Source organism: Chionomys nivalis, chromosome 26, assembly GCF_950005125.1.
Source record: "Chionomys nivalis chromosome 26, mChiNiv1.1, whole genome shotgun sequence".
Lineage (NCBI taxonomy): Eukaryota > Metazoa > Chordata > Mammalia > Rodentia > Cricetidae > Chionomys > Chionomys nivalis.
Genome location: NC_080111.1, coordinates 727,501 through 741,442, shown reverse-complemented (window position 1 = coordinate 741,442; position 13,942 = coordinate 727,501). Strand labels below are relative to the sequence as shown.

Genomic DNA, 13,942 nt, shown 5'->3' with positions numbered 1-13,942 from the left:
ATTCTCTGTTTATTGGTAGCAGTGAGCCTAGGAGTGACGGAGCCCGGTGACAGCCCTTGTCAAGCCAAGACGAAGAAACAAGTTTGGAAAAACCTTCAAGACATCTCCGACAGCAGGGTCTCACTACTTTCTGATAGAAATATACTCTGAGAAAGTTAAATTAAACCCAGCCCTCACCCCCCACCAAAAACAAACTTTCCCAGTATGACCAGCTTCTAGAGAGCCTGTGGCAAAACCCTCATGGAGTCAGAGCGTAGGCTGTCAGAGCGTCTGACCTGCGGGTGTCATAGTGTCCTTGATGGTCGCTGGACTTGTAAGGCCAAGGAACAGGCCTTCCCACCAGTAAGAGGAAAACATAGTGGCTGAAATAACAGAGAAATGAGACTGCTTTCTTTTTAAAGTCATGTGTGGAGCAGCCCGATGTGAGAGGCCTGCACAACCCCCCTGAGGCCATGGTGATGTCTGGGACATGGAAGAGCTGGCAGACTGACCAACTCAACTACCATCCAGGCCCAGATCCAGGGCTCTGAGTTGACCCACCCCAACATCTTCCCCATCTATTACCTGCTGGAGTGTATGATGGACCAGTCCCCTGTAACCATAGCTACAGGATCTCCATGACTCAGGGCTACAGTAGGATATCCAAGCATCTCTATGAAGGTCCTGATGATGTAGCAGAAGCTAGAGACCTTGAACTAGACTAATGACTCATTGCAGTGAACATTCGAAGGTAAAGTTGTTTGGACAAAAGGGTATATTGCCATGACAGTATGAATATAGTTGACCCCCATAATATCATAGGGAGTGGCACTATTAGGAAGTGTAGCCTTGTTGGAGGAGGTGTGGTCTTGCTGGAGGAAGTGTGTCACTGCAAAGGTGGGCTTTGAGGTCACATATATGCTCAAGGTACCCAGTAGCTGAGACCACTTCCAGTTGGCGGCAAGATGTAGGACTCTCAGCTACTTCTCCAGCTCCGTGTCCGCCACTGCCACTGCTGTGTCCCACTGTGAGGATGATGGACTGAACCTCTGAACTATCATAGAGCCACCCCAATTAAGTGATTTCCTGTACGCGTTGCTGTGGTCATGGTGAAAGACTCGGATAAATCCAGACCCCTCTAGCAGAAAGAGTAGAGCCAAAAAAAATCTAGCAGGGAGAGAAGAACCAAAAGTCTAGGTTAGCCCGTTCAGTGACTCTGTTCCAGGAACTAGCTGACCGTCAAGTTAGATTATAAGAGTTACCCCCTTGTGATTATCACTGGTATTTTTGGAATTTTCCAATGACGCCCTCCCTACCCCCTTTGGGTTATTGGGTTATGGTTTCTTCTCTTAAATACCCCTTCTCCCAGCTACTCGGAGTCGATCTTCCCTATCCCTGCGTGGGAAATGAGTTTCGCCCCAGTGCACTGGTTCCTATCCTTCGTGTGATTGCAACAAGGACGGTCTCTCGTGAGTTCCTGGGGGGGTCGTGTTATCGCGAGACTTGAGTGAGAGTCTCACCGCTCAGAGGGTCTTTCATTACTGCTAATGCGTACCGACACAGCTAACAAATACGTGTTGTAGAGGTGGGAGAGACGTCGGCGTGGCTGTGGAATGGTACCTGCGTAGAAGATTGAGACTGATGGAGGGGCAGGCAGGTGGTTGACCAGATAGCTTTTCGTTTTGTTGTTGTTGTTGCTGCTGCTGCTGTTTGGTTGATTGGTTGGTTGGTTCTTTCCTTTTCTTTTCCAATTTTTATTTTTATATTTTTATTTGCTTTCACAGAGAAGTTACAAGGGTGGACCTGGGAGGACTGGAAAATGCATGGGATTGGGGTATATGATGTAAAGCTTCTAGAGATTCAATAAAAAATTATGCTAAAAAGTAAAAAGTCAATGTGTGAGGATCGGGGGAAGGGGCAGTTTAAAACTGTGACCTAAATATACTGAACAATAGTCAGTGGGGTGTGTCTGTGTATCTGTGTGTAACAGACAGAGAGAGGGGGCAGTATAAATAATATACAGCCAGGCAGTGGTGGCGCACTTCTTTAATCCCAGCACTTGGGAGGCAGAGGCAGGCAGATCTCTGTGAATGCGAGGCCAGCCTGGTCTACAAGAGCTAGTTCCAGGACAGGCTCTAAAACTACAGTGAAACCTTGTCTCGAAAAACAATAAATAAATAAATAAATAAATAAATAAATAAATAAATAAATAAAATGCAGTATAATATATTTTATATATAATATGTTACAGTGGCTAAAAAGGCAACATTATAGTCTTTTACTGATTAAACACATCAGAATGAAGTTCCTAGCGAAAGGTAATATGTAATCCCAAACTATATCCAGTCTGCCAGACCATGCCCAGCTTGTAGTAGAGCAAACGTGAAGGTTTGACTAGGTAAGCAAATGGACTTTGAGCTAGGGTTAGAGTCAGGCAGCCCAGAGCAGGAAAGTCCCGTCTGAGGAGTCTCATCTCCACAAGTGACAGACCCAGACAGGTCCTGTCTTTGCTTGCCTTCTTCTGAGTTTATCACAGGGTCGGTGCCAGCCGCTCCCCAAGGTGATGGTCCAGACCCATTCTCCAGCAGCCAGCAGCTTGCGCAAGACAGACTAGCGCTGAGCAAATTAAATTTTAATCATAATAATAAGTAAAAGTGAATAAAAAGGAAGTTGAACTGAATGGTGTGCCTGTTTTATATGTCTTTCTCCCCTTCCAGATTGTCAGCTCCTCAAAGGCGTTCCCTGGTGGGAAACAGCAGGCATTCATCAGTAAATTCAGCCGCTCATTCAACAAGCATTTATTATGTTAATGAAAGAAGTAAATAAATTTGGGTTAGCATAGAGGCTAGTGGTTTGGGGGGGAAATAAAAGACTCACACATTTGGCTCTCTCAGGAATCATACCCATTGGAGACCTTCCCTAAAGAGTCTCATGTACTGGTGAGCGTGTGAGCTAGGATAGACCACCTTATTTTTAACACTTAATAGAAAATTTCTGATCCGGTGTGGTTGCCGCATTCCAGAACTTCAAGAATCAAAGGAAAGAGGACAGTAAGAGCCAAGCCAGCGTGTGCTATGCAGTGGACCCTGTCTCTAAAACAACGGTGTCTGTAGACAGAATTATTTATCTGAATTTAAAATGGCTGGTTAATTTATCTTATGTGTATAGGTGTTTTGTCTGAATGTACGTCTACGTGTACCACATACGTGCCTAGGAACGTGAGAAGAGGGCATCAGATCGCCTGGAACTGGACTAGGGAACAGTTGTGAGCCATCCTGTGGGTGCTGGGAATTGAGCCTGGGTACTCAGAACAACTGGGCCAACTCTCTAGCCCCTATTTTTATTATTTTATTCGGCTCTGATTTTTGGTTTGTTCTTTGAGATAGTGTCTCACATATCCTAAGCTGGTCTTGAACTGGACGTGGGGTTTTCTAGCCACTTGATGCATGCTGGGAATTGAACCCAGGACTTTGTGCAAGCTAAGCAGGCATTCTACAGTTGAGCAACATCCCCAGCTCTGCTTCCTTTGTTTGTTTTGAGCCAAAGTCTCGCGTAGCACAGGCTAGCCTTGAACTGCATAGGTAGCTGTGGCTACCATATTTCTTAGTTAGAGGCTGGTGCTGCAAAGCCCCAACTCTGGGTCTGTAAAATGTGGCACTGAAAATAATGTAAGGGGGGTGTTGACACAACTGGGGAGCCTCTGGATTTTCACATGAGAATTTAGGAGACAAAGACAAATTTGAGGGAAAAGATCCTGGAGGCACCAGGGAATACTGTCAATTCCAAACTGGGCAATTCCTTGCACACCTTGTATCTAAGATGCATTGACATTTCTGAAGCTCTGTCCCTCTGGAGGCAGACAGAAGGCACAGAGGTAGCCATCAACAGGTGTAATTCCAACAATAGTGAAGGACAAATCAATGTGCCCACGTAGATAAATCTCTTCAAAAACCAATGTCTTCAGTAGACACATCCTAGAGATCCGAGTCATTCCCAGGCTACCTCCAGAACAGCCCAGCACCAAATTACCTTGAAAACAAATGAAAGAAAAATGAATCCAGACCAGTCAGACACCAAACTCCAAACCGTTAGGCTTCCTCCGGCCATTCAGACTTAACATGGCAACGTGAGAAAGTCCTATGGGGGAGACTGTCCTAGGTTAGTGTGGAGGTCAGCAGGCAACCCCAGCCTCAGATAACAAGGCACTCTCCAGGAACGTGTGTCAGGAAAAGTGCGTGATCATGGTGTCAACTTGTAGGCTGAGGAGCAGCGTAAAGTGTTCTTGTCTGTCACCTCCTCCACTTCCACTGGAATTCAGCCACGATCTGATAGGAACACTTTGCCTGCTTTTAGGAGAACTCTTCGCTATCAGGGAGGCTGTGTTTCATACTTAGGTTATCACCAAAGGCTTTCAGAACAGCCTGGAACGCTATCTCCCAGCACCAGCAGGGTGTTGTGCCTCAGGAGGAGGTGGTAGATGACCAAAAGCATGCAGCATGCTCCAGTTATGACTTGGGTTTTCAATCTCATTTGGTTTCGACTGAGCCCAAGAATCAGCTCGGTGCTACACGCGGCTCGTCACCTTCTCTGGGCCACATCAGACATAAGTAGGAGTCACGGTCACAGCAAGTCTATGGGACTCCACTGTCTACACTGGAAGCCTTCCATCTAGACAGCAAGAGCCTCTGTGTAGAAAGGACTAAGGCACCAATAGCTTCATGGCTGGATGCCTTTGGATAGGTTAGTCCTAAACTTCCTTGCCTGTAAATATGGGCCCGATAATAGCACCTACTTCTAAGGTCTTTCCGTGAGACTTGAGAGGAGCCGAGCCACCAAGGGGATCGGGTCAGCAATTGTTATTAGGACTATGACACAGACCACAAATACAGTCTATATTCTGGTTAGGTGTGCATACACAGTGTGACCAGGGGGAAAAACAATAACCACTATCGACTGTGCACTTTCTACAGATCATGTAATACAGACCGGGTACTTTACCCGTGTGGCCGTCTGCTTTACACGGACGACGTTATGTATCACATGCAACTGTCCTGTGATGTGAATGCGACAATCTTCCTTTTCAGACAGCGACAGGGATGCTCAACTCAGCTAGGCAGCTTGCGTGGAGATGCAGATTCCAGGCTGACTCCAAAGCTTCTGCTTCCAAGCACTCTGAGATAGGGCGCCTCTGAGAGAACAGATTTTCAAAAGAAATAAATTCTAAAACTCGCTACTTTCATGCATGTATCGTCTTGTAAAAAAAATTGCTTCAAAACCTACCAGTTTGTCCTAGCAAAGCCTCTGTTGTCCCTGCTCTTTGGTCCCCACAAACCTCCTATGAAGAAAGTTCTCCTATTCAAATTTTACCATCTTCATCACTTACTCCAAAATGGTAATTCCTCAACTTGATTCTACACCTAAGTTCTCAGGCTTTGATCTGAATGAATTTTGGCTGCTGTTAAAAATCAAATCCGTCTTCAAAGGGCAGATACGGGCTCTCATCAGGATACGCCAAAAAATTCACTACAGTGTCTAAAAGGAGAGCAACCAGGGGCTTTTTTAACAACATCTCTGGGCTAAGCGATTCGTCTTCTGAGGAGACGGCTTTGAAGGGAGGGTCCTGTGGGATGGACGGCGTCTGGTATGTTTATTTAAAACATACCTTCCGTGTCCTTACATAGATTCACAAGGAACTTCCCTGGTGCCTCTGGCACTCCGTTCTACTGAGGCAGGGGGATTGATGAGGTCCCCGTGTCCTTTGGAATTGTGTCTGGCCTGCACTTTTGAACTTTTATCCGGTACTATAAACACAAGTGAAAGGGCCAGGGATGTAACTCGGCAGAATGTTTGCCTAACATGCACAAGACTCTAGGTTCAATCCCCAATACTGCACAAATTAATTATTAATTAATTAAGAAAATAATCATGAGCAAGAAGCTCCCCTGTGGAAAGGGACCCACCTGGACCAAGATGCTTTGCATGCATATGCACTGTCCCATCTCTGTTCCCCGATGCTTAACCCAAGCTGGAAATGAAGGTTCTCTGGGGCTCCAAAGGATTAAGCATTAGCTGCAGCCTTTCTCTTAGGGAGCCACCCATTTCTCCTTCGTGCACCCACTCAGCTTGATAAAATGTCTCTCACTTGCTAGAAACCTAGTGTGGCATCCTAGCCCAGACAATGCTGGATAACTTCTGATAAGAGATGTCAGCTTTTCCCTGTATTTTTAATGTGGCCAGACATTCATCTAGCTACCTATCTATTTTTGAGATAAGCATTTTGTGTAGCCCAGGCTAGCCTAGAACTGTCTCTGTAGCCAACAGTGTCTTGAACTCTGGTCCTTGTGCCTCTGTCTCCTGAGTGCTGGGATTTCGAGCGCATGTGATTAAGATGTACGAAGGTCTAGGTTTCAAATCCAGGATTCCCTGCATGCTAAGCTACCAACAGAGCTACACCTCCAGGCCACATTCATCAGTTTAATGTCAGACACACATAACCACTATCTCAAAATCTCAGCTCTTAACACACAGTGAGTTAGGCAGAGTGTTGGCTAAGCTAGCCTATGGATATTTTCACTGGGTTTAGGCCCTATCTCAGGGCCCCCATGATCATTTACCCTAGTATGGCCCTGCTTTTGGTATTTACACGGCATCTTGTCTCTTCTGCTTTCTTGGCCGTTGTCACTTGGTTTTATCTACCAAAATTGGTTAATTTTTAGATTTCTCTTAGTGCAAAAGCTAAGGGCACCCAGAGATGCCCACATCCTAATCCTAGACATCCGTGTTACATTATCTGACCAGGAGAAATTCGTTGAGATGACAGGGGTGGGGGTGGGGGCTAGAGAGATGGCTCAGCAGTTAAGAGCACTGGCTGTTCTTCCAGGAGACCCAGGTTCAATTCCCAGCACCCACATGGCAGCTCATAACTGTCTGTAACTCCAGTTCCAACACGCACACGCATGCATACATGCAAGCAAAACACCAGTGTACAAAAATAAAAACAAATAATCCCATTTTAATTGAGGTTGGAGATAGAACTATGATTGTCCATCAGTTGAGATGAAAAGTAGGGAGAGGGTCCCAGGCCACTCACCCGGGCCTGTTGTCACAGTCCTTTGAAGTGTCCATGGGAAGCAATTGAGGCAGGCAGAATATTCTCAGGGAAACTAATCCCTGCTCTTGCCGGCCTGCCGTGAGGCTGGAGGAGGGTTGCCAAGAGTCATGGATTTGGCATTCGTTAGATGCCAGGGAAGGTAAGGAGACAGGTTCCCCTCTTACCCTCAGAACACAAGGAAGAGTCCTTGATTTTAGCTCAGTGACGCCTACTTAGACTTTCTTCACAATGATAACATGGCAAATATATATTGTTTTAATCCATTAAAATGTGTGATAAATTGCTATAGCAGCAAGCAGAAATAAGAAACGGTTCATTAAATCCAAACAACCAGAAATGATATTTATCACCATTCTTAAAACATCTAATTTTACTTTATAATCAGAATGAGTATAAGTTACATGTGTGGCGGGGTTGCCCCAGAAACCAGAAATTGGGTATTGGATCATGTGGAGTTGGAGTTACAGGTGATTGTGAGCTGCTTGACATGGGCACTGGGAACCGAACTTGGGTCCTCTAGAAAAGCTTACACGTTCTTAACCACTGAGTCATCTTTCCAAGCCCTCACCAACAGTTTTTATGTGTATCGCTTGTTGGAGAAATGATCAAATGTCAAGAAAAATTGAAATCGGCAATTTCCCTTAAGGAACAGCTTAGACTGGATTCTAAACCAGACGCTGACCCAGCAGGCTGAGGCCACAGGCCTCCTGGAAGGAATATTGAAGCCAACAGAGGGGGACATTTGCCTGCAGAGCGATCATCTGAGGCTGGAGCTGGCTTACAGGCTGGTGTAGTTCCCCCTAGTTGCCCCGAAGCGTGAAAAAGGGGTTGTCCCTCCTTGTCCAGTTTGGGGCAGGCATAACCTCTTACGAGGCCGTGTCTGGTGGCCGAGAGCAACACGCAGGGTAAGCACAGCTGTGAGCCATCAGCACTTGGTATTCCCAGCTGCAGGGGGATGGATGGGTTAGCCGTGAGCCGGGGAGACGCATGGGAGCTAAAGCATTTGCTGTAAGCCATTGGTATTTCTAGGCTATGTCCCGACATGTTATACTGTGCTCTCCTTCTGTCTAGATATGAAGACAGGAATCGTTGGTCTGGGGCTTCCTGCAGAGCACACACTAGCTAGGGAGTTTACACTTCCCACTCCCGGTCCCAGGCAAGTGGTTGCTGCTAGCTCCATTTCACAGATGAGTTCACTAGGGCTCAGAGAGCTCTGGCTGGTGGAGCAGTTTCTCCGAGGCCACCCAGCTAGTGAAGAGGCAGGGCAGGTTTCAACATCAAAGCCGGCCCATTGACTCTGCAGTTCACCACAGAGCGAGCATACGGGGCCAGCTTCAAACATCAGTTGGACGCTGCAAGATTTTCAGTCCTGGGAGAGAGATAAGATTATATTTGGTAAACTCAACTTCCTAAATAGGAAAGGGGGCCCAAGACTAGCTGATAAGATATTACACAAGGATTGAAATGAAAAAGAACTTCTAGGGGCCAGGAGCGGAGACGAAGGGTGGGGCAGGGGGGGAGGGGATGGGAATTGTTTAACAAGATCAGGGCTTGCACTGCACACTGTAAATCAAAGTTAATTACATTTTACTCCATATTACTTATGAAGAAGTGAGTCGTAATTTTTACTTATGCCTCAGTATTCTCTCTCCAAATAGAAGCTCCTAAGGGGAAAGTGTCAAGTGTTTTAGCTTTTCTTTGGATAGCTCCAAGCACTATGTCAACCCAGGACAGCACATAATAAATACCATTTGATGACTTTTTCCCTTGCAGCCATGCCCTCAAACCCCAACTAACAGCCCACAGTGCAGTATCTTTTACCCTAGCCTTCTCCCTGTGGGGCTGAAAAAAAAATACTGTGCCCTGGGAAACGCTGTAAATGTTCTCTTTTTTAATAAGGGTCCTGGTGTCCTGTGATGGCTCCTATAAAATCTTGGACTGGCTGGTGCATTCACAGCCATGTGGGTCCATTAACAGCGTCTGGTTCGGGGGCAACATGCTTCCTATCCAAAGTGCAAAAGCAAATGCATTTATTATAAAGAACACTGGGTGACCTGGAGTAAAGACAGCTGTGCCCTGGTGGTGTCTTGTCCGTGGTGCTCCCTCGGTAGATTAAAGAAATCTATGTTTTATGGGGCCATCACTTACTCTGTGTATACACAGAAGGCTGGTTGGCGGGCAGCCCCCAGGACTGCAGTGTGTGTAAGGTTTCAGGCCCAGGAACAGGAGGAGGCAATGGGGTTCTGCTAGAACACTTATTTTAGCATGTTCTGTCTTCAAAAGAAAGGTGGTTTCTGTTCTCTCCTAACAGAATGACGCATAAGTAGCTGTGCCCTATGCGTAGCCGCCCTCTGGTTTCTCGCAGAAATCCTCCAGGTGTTTCTTGTCAGCTTCTCGGTTGATGACATGCATAAGCAAAAAGTCTTTCAGGGAAGGCCTGTCGCCGATTGGCTGTTCAGTTTGGGGCTCTTCCTTTAACTCACTGAATATTCATTTTCTTCATCCTTACCTGAGAGAAAATGAGCTGGCTTCCTGGGATCTGGGCTCAGTTTCGTGGTTGGTCTTTTAACAGTGAGAGGGAGCAGTGACACAGACTGAGACCCAACAAGAAGAAGGTGTGTAATTCTACCAGGCAAGAGACTGAGTCAAGTTCCAGAGCAGCCTGGGCTGCACTGAGCTGCACATCAGGCCTGGTCTCAAAAGAATAAAAAGAGAAAAGGACTCCTTAAAGCTGCTTGAAAAGGAGTTTTAATGTTGCTGCTTTACTTGATTTTATCTCAACATTAATAAGCAGGGGCTTTTTTAAATGCATCAGTCTAAAATCAAGCAAAGGTTATGCATTCCTATTTAGATGTGCAGGCACTCACGCCTGCAGGTTCAGTATCAGTGGATTCAAATAATTTCAGATTGAGAATATTTGTTTTAAATAATCTGAGGAGTGGGATATTGTCAGCTGGGTGGTAGAGTACTTATTGAGTATATACATAACTCTGGGTTCAATCTCAGTACTACACACACACATGCACACACGTGCACACACGCTCACGCACGCATGCACATGCATGTACACACATGCGCACAAATGCACATGCACACACTCACACACGTGTACAAACATGCACAGGCACACACACGCACGCACACAGCTGGTCAATTTCAGAATATTTTTATTAACTACCTCTCTACCCATTTCAGTCTTCCCTAACCACTAATCCTTTTTCTGTCTTTGTAGATTTGTCTACCCTGGATGTCTTATAGTTGTGAAGTACTATAATGTGTGGTCTTTTAAATCTGAATTCCTCACTGAGTGTATTTTCAAGGGTGACCTGTGTTGTCAGATGTGCAAAACTTTATCCTTTTTTGTGGATGGCTATTATTCTATTGTGCGGCTTTTCTTTTTATTGATTTTTGGGTCAGGGTCCTGTTATGTAACCTGCACCAGTCTAGAGTGCTCCATTCTCTTGCCTTAGCCTTCACGTGCTAGGATTACAGGCATAGCATCGCTCCTGGCTACAATCTTGATCTATTGATCAGCTGTTGAGTTTCCAGGCTCTTTCTGTGAATAAGACTCCTGTGAACACTGTACAAGTATTTTGGTGGATGTGAGCCTTCATTTCTCTTTGGTATAAATACCTAGGAATGAACTTTCTGGTCATATGGAATGCCTATATTTAACATTCTGAGGAACTGACATGGTCCTATGGCACCATTTTATACTCCCATGGGAGTGTGCAAGGATCCTATTAATTTTCTTTTTTTTTTACCTTGTCACTTTTTTTTTCTTTTTTTTATTAATTAATTTATTAAATTATTAAAGATTTCTGCCTCTTCCCCGCCACCACCTCCGATCCTATTAATTTTCATCCAAAATTTACACCATATTATTTCCCTTTGACATATCAAGATTTGCCTCTTTCCCCCCAGAAAAGAACCAGGAAGTGGTCACAACAGTGGTGATGTGAGATTCCCTTCTGTATGCTGTGAATATCATTGGTTAATAAAGAAGCTACTTTCAGCCAATGGCATAACAGAATATAGCCAGGCTGGAAGATATATATATATATATATATATATATATAGAGAGAGAGAGAGAGAGAGAGAGAGAGAGAGAGAGAGAAGGCAGAGTCAGAGAGAGGTCATGTAGCCATGGGAGGAGACAGACACTGGAACTTTGCCCGGTAAGCCACATACACACAGCTATACACAGATTAATAGAAATGGGTTAATTTAAGATGTAAGAGTGAGCTAGAAATATGCATAAGCTAATAAGCCAAGCCATATTGAAATTAATATAGCTTTCTGAGCAATTATTTGGGGTCTGGGAGGCCAGGAAACAAATGAGTGACCTCCATCTACACAGTGGTCACAGCTTTTAGTCTTGATTGGAACGTGGAGTAGCTAGGCCAAACCTTTTTTTTCAGGCAGATTTATCCTCTGAAGTATTGGAATATAATACTTACTTTCTTGTCTTGTATGAGTGTTTTAAGGAGAGAACTTCTTTGGGATCCCTGGAATGGGAAAGCAGAGTCTTATGACGTCTGTTGATGGTGGTTTCCACAACAAAATAAACAGCTATAATTCTTAAAATTGTTGTGTTAGCCTGGAAGAAATAGTAAAGGCCTTATAAACCAGGCATGGGAACTGATAGAGACTCCAAAGACCATCAGCTCAGATGTAGGTACTTATGATTTATACAGCTCTAGATCAGGCTTAGGAAAAGAAGTCGGATTGATTAGCAATGTCTGCAGAAACAGTGGGAGAGCAGCCATGGCAGCCCATCTGATACCTGCTCGAGCTCCCCTCATTGATGCCAGTCAGAAAACTGCCAAGGAAACAGACGACCTAGCGCCCAAAGTCACACAGCTGCCTCATGACAAAGATAGAACGGGAAGCAAATCAGAGGTTGTGTTTCTGTGTCGTATTGATCGGTTCTGAGGCGCAAAGAGTAACCTGGTCAGAAGCTCAGTTTCTATCCTGCTAAGGTCAGAAAATTTTCATCTACACATGCGGGACTTGCTCCACCAGGGTAACTAGTTACGATTACAGAGGCTTATTGAATGCTCACTGATATGGGGGGGGGGGCAGTTCCATTTGCCGTATCACCCCATCTCCAGGCTCACCCTTTGAAGTCCGCAGACTGCACATTGGTACAGTCAGTCTTGAGTAGGATTGGTTTAGACCAAAGAGAAACGTAGTGTTGGCCCTTCCTACTCTGAAGGGAATGACTTTAGGGTGTGTTTTTCATCTGAGCAAAGAGAGAGTGAGATATGGACTTGGATTATAGATCAATCAAACCTTGTTTTCCAGAAACAGTAAGAACTGAGATTATTCTATAGGAAAGAGAAAAGTGACTTTTCTATGGAAAAGAGATGAATATTGCCTATACAAGATAGCCATTAATAGATATATTGTCAATGTACTTTAGAACAATCACCTGAAAGTAGTTAAAATGGCCAAAAAAAAAAAATTGTTATTGTATTTTACCATAGCGACTGTATCAGAATCTTGCTGTGTTGTCCAGGCTGACCCCAGACTTCTGAGTAACTGGGACCATAGGCAGGCACCACCATGTCTAGTCTGCCACTATTTTTTCAAGTCTTCAGATCTCTTTGAATCTATTTATCATGTAAAATGTGCCTGGGCTTTTCCTTGTCTGTCTTCTTAACGAGTTAACCTATACAGTAACAATAACAAAAGCATAGAACTGATAACCCCATGCAACCCACTCCTCTTATTTCTTTTTAAATGTTATTGTGTACAAGTGAGGCATGACACTCGGGGGGGGAGAGGGGGCTGAGGAGATGCGGAGATGCTGGTTCATTCCAGTGACGTGCATACTGCACAAGAGGGAAGACAAGTTTGGTTCCCCGGCACCCACATGAAAAGTCAGGTTGTCCATTTGTCCCTGTCACCCTGGCTGGGCTCAGGGAAGGCAGGTGAATCCTAGGCGCTCCTACTCCAGCCAGGCTAGCAGAATCGATGAGCTTCTGTTTCCGTGAGAGATCCCAACCTGAAAAAATGTGGAGGGCAATAAAGGAAGACACCCAACATCAATCCCTACACCCTCGACTCCATACACACACACACACACATACACACACCACATATCTGAGCACACACATACACAACACACACACACACATACAAACACCACAACATATATACACACTTACATACACATACAACACACATAACACACACACCACATATCTGTGCACACACATACACAACACACATACATACATACATACACTACAACATATATACACACTCACATACATACATACATACACACCCCACCCTGCCTCTCTCTGTCTCTTTCTCTTTCTCATGTGAATCAAATGTAAGCTCCGAAACCACATCCAAATGCTTGCTGCATGTTTCCTGACAAGGTGGTTATGAACTAACATTCTGGAATTGTGACACACATCCCCCATATTAAATGCTTTCTTTTATAAATTGCCTGGGTCACTGTCACAGCAATAGAACAGTGACTAAGCTCTGTTCCCCTTCCTGATATACAGGTATCTACAAAATTGGTCAAGTTTAGGGTAAAGCTTGAACAGTTCTGGAGTTTCTTCCCAGTAGTGACATGGGAAAGAAAAGACCAAGTGAGGTACTTACCATGACCAAAAGACCTAAGCAGTTCTTCCTCACCCGGGTGTCTTCCAGTATCCAAGACTGAGGAGGGGCAGTGGAATAAAGGTGCTGTGTTATTGTCCAGCCCCTGGTTCATCCCTATCCTTGTGGGGAGAAAGCCATAGACTCAGAGACAGAAACACCCACCTTCTCTCCCATAACAGCATAAGGCAGATGACGGTGAGTCCCAGACTGGCCTGAGCCAGGCCACCA

The 13,942-nt window shown here is 45.0% G+C and overlaps 1 long non-coding RNA gene across 2 annotated transcripts; it reads right to left on the bottom strand.

The window, feature by feature from the left end:
• Positions 1-2,291: 2,291 nt before the first annotated feature.
• On the bottom strand, positions 2,292-13,942 carry LOC130867011 (uncharacterized). 2 transcript variants are annotated; one of them, XR_009056399.1, is made up of 4 exons: positions 13,715-13,942; positions 11,551-11,598; positions 4,978-5,167; positions 2,292-4,008 (listed from the first exon to the last, which is right to left on the bottom strand). It is a non-coding gene; the product is annotated as an uncharacterized LOC130867011 (long non-coding RNA). The 2 variants fall into 2 exon arrangements; XR_009056400.1 differs by lacking the exon at positions 13,715-13,942 and adding an exon at positions 12,969-13,066.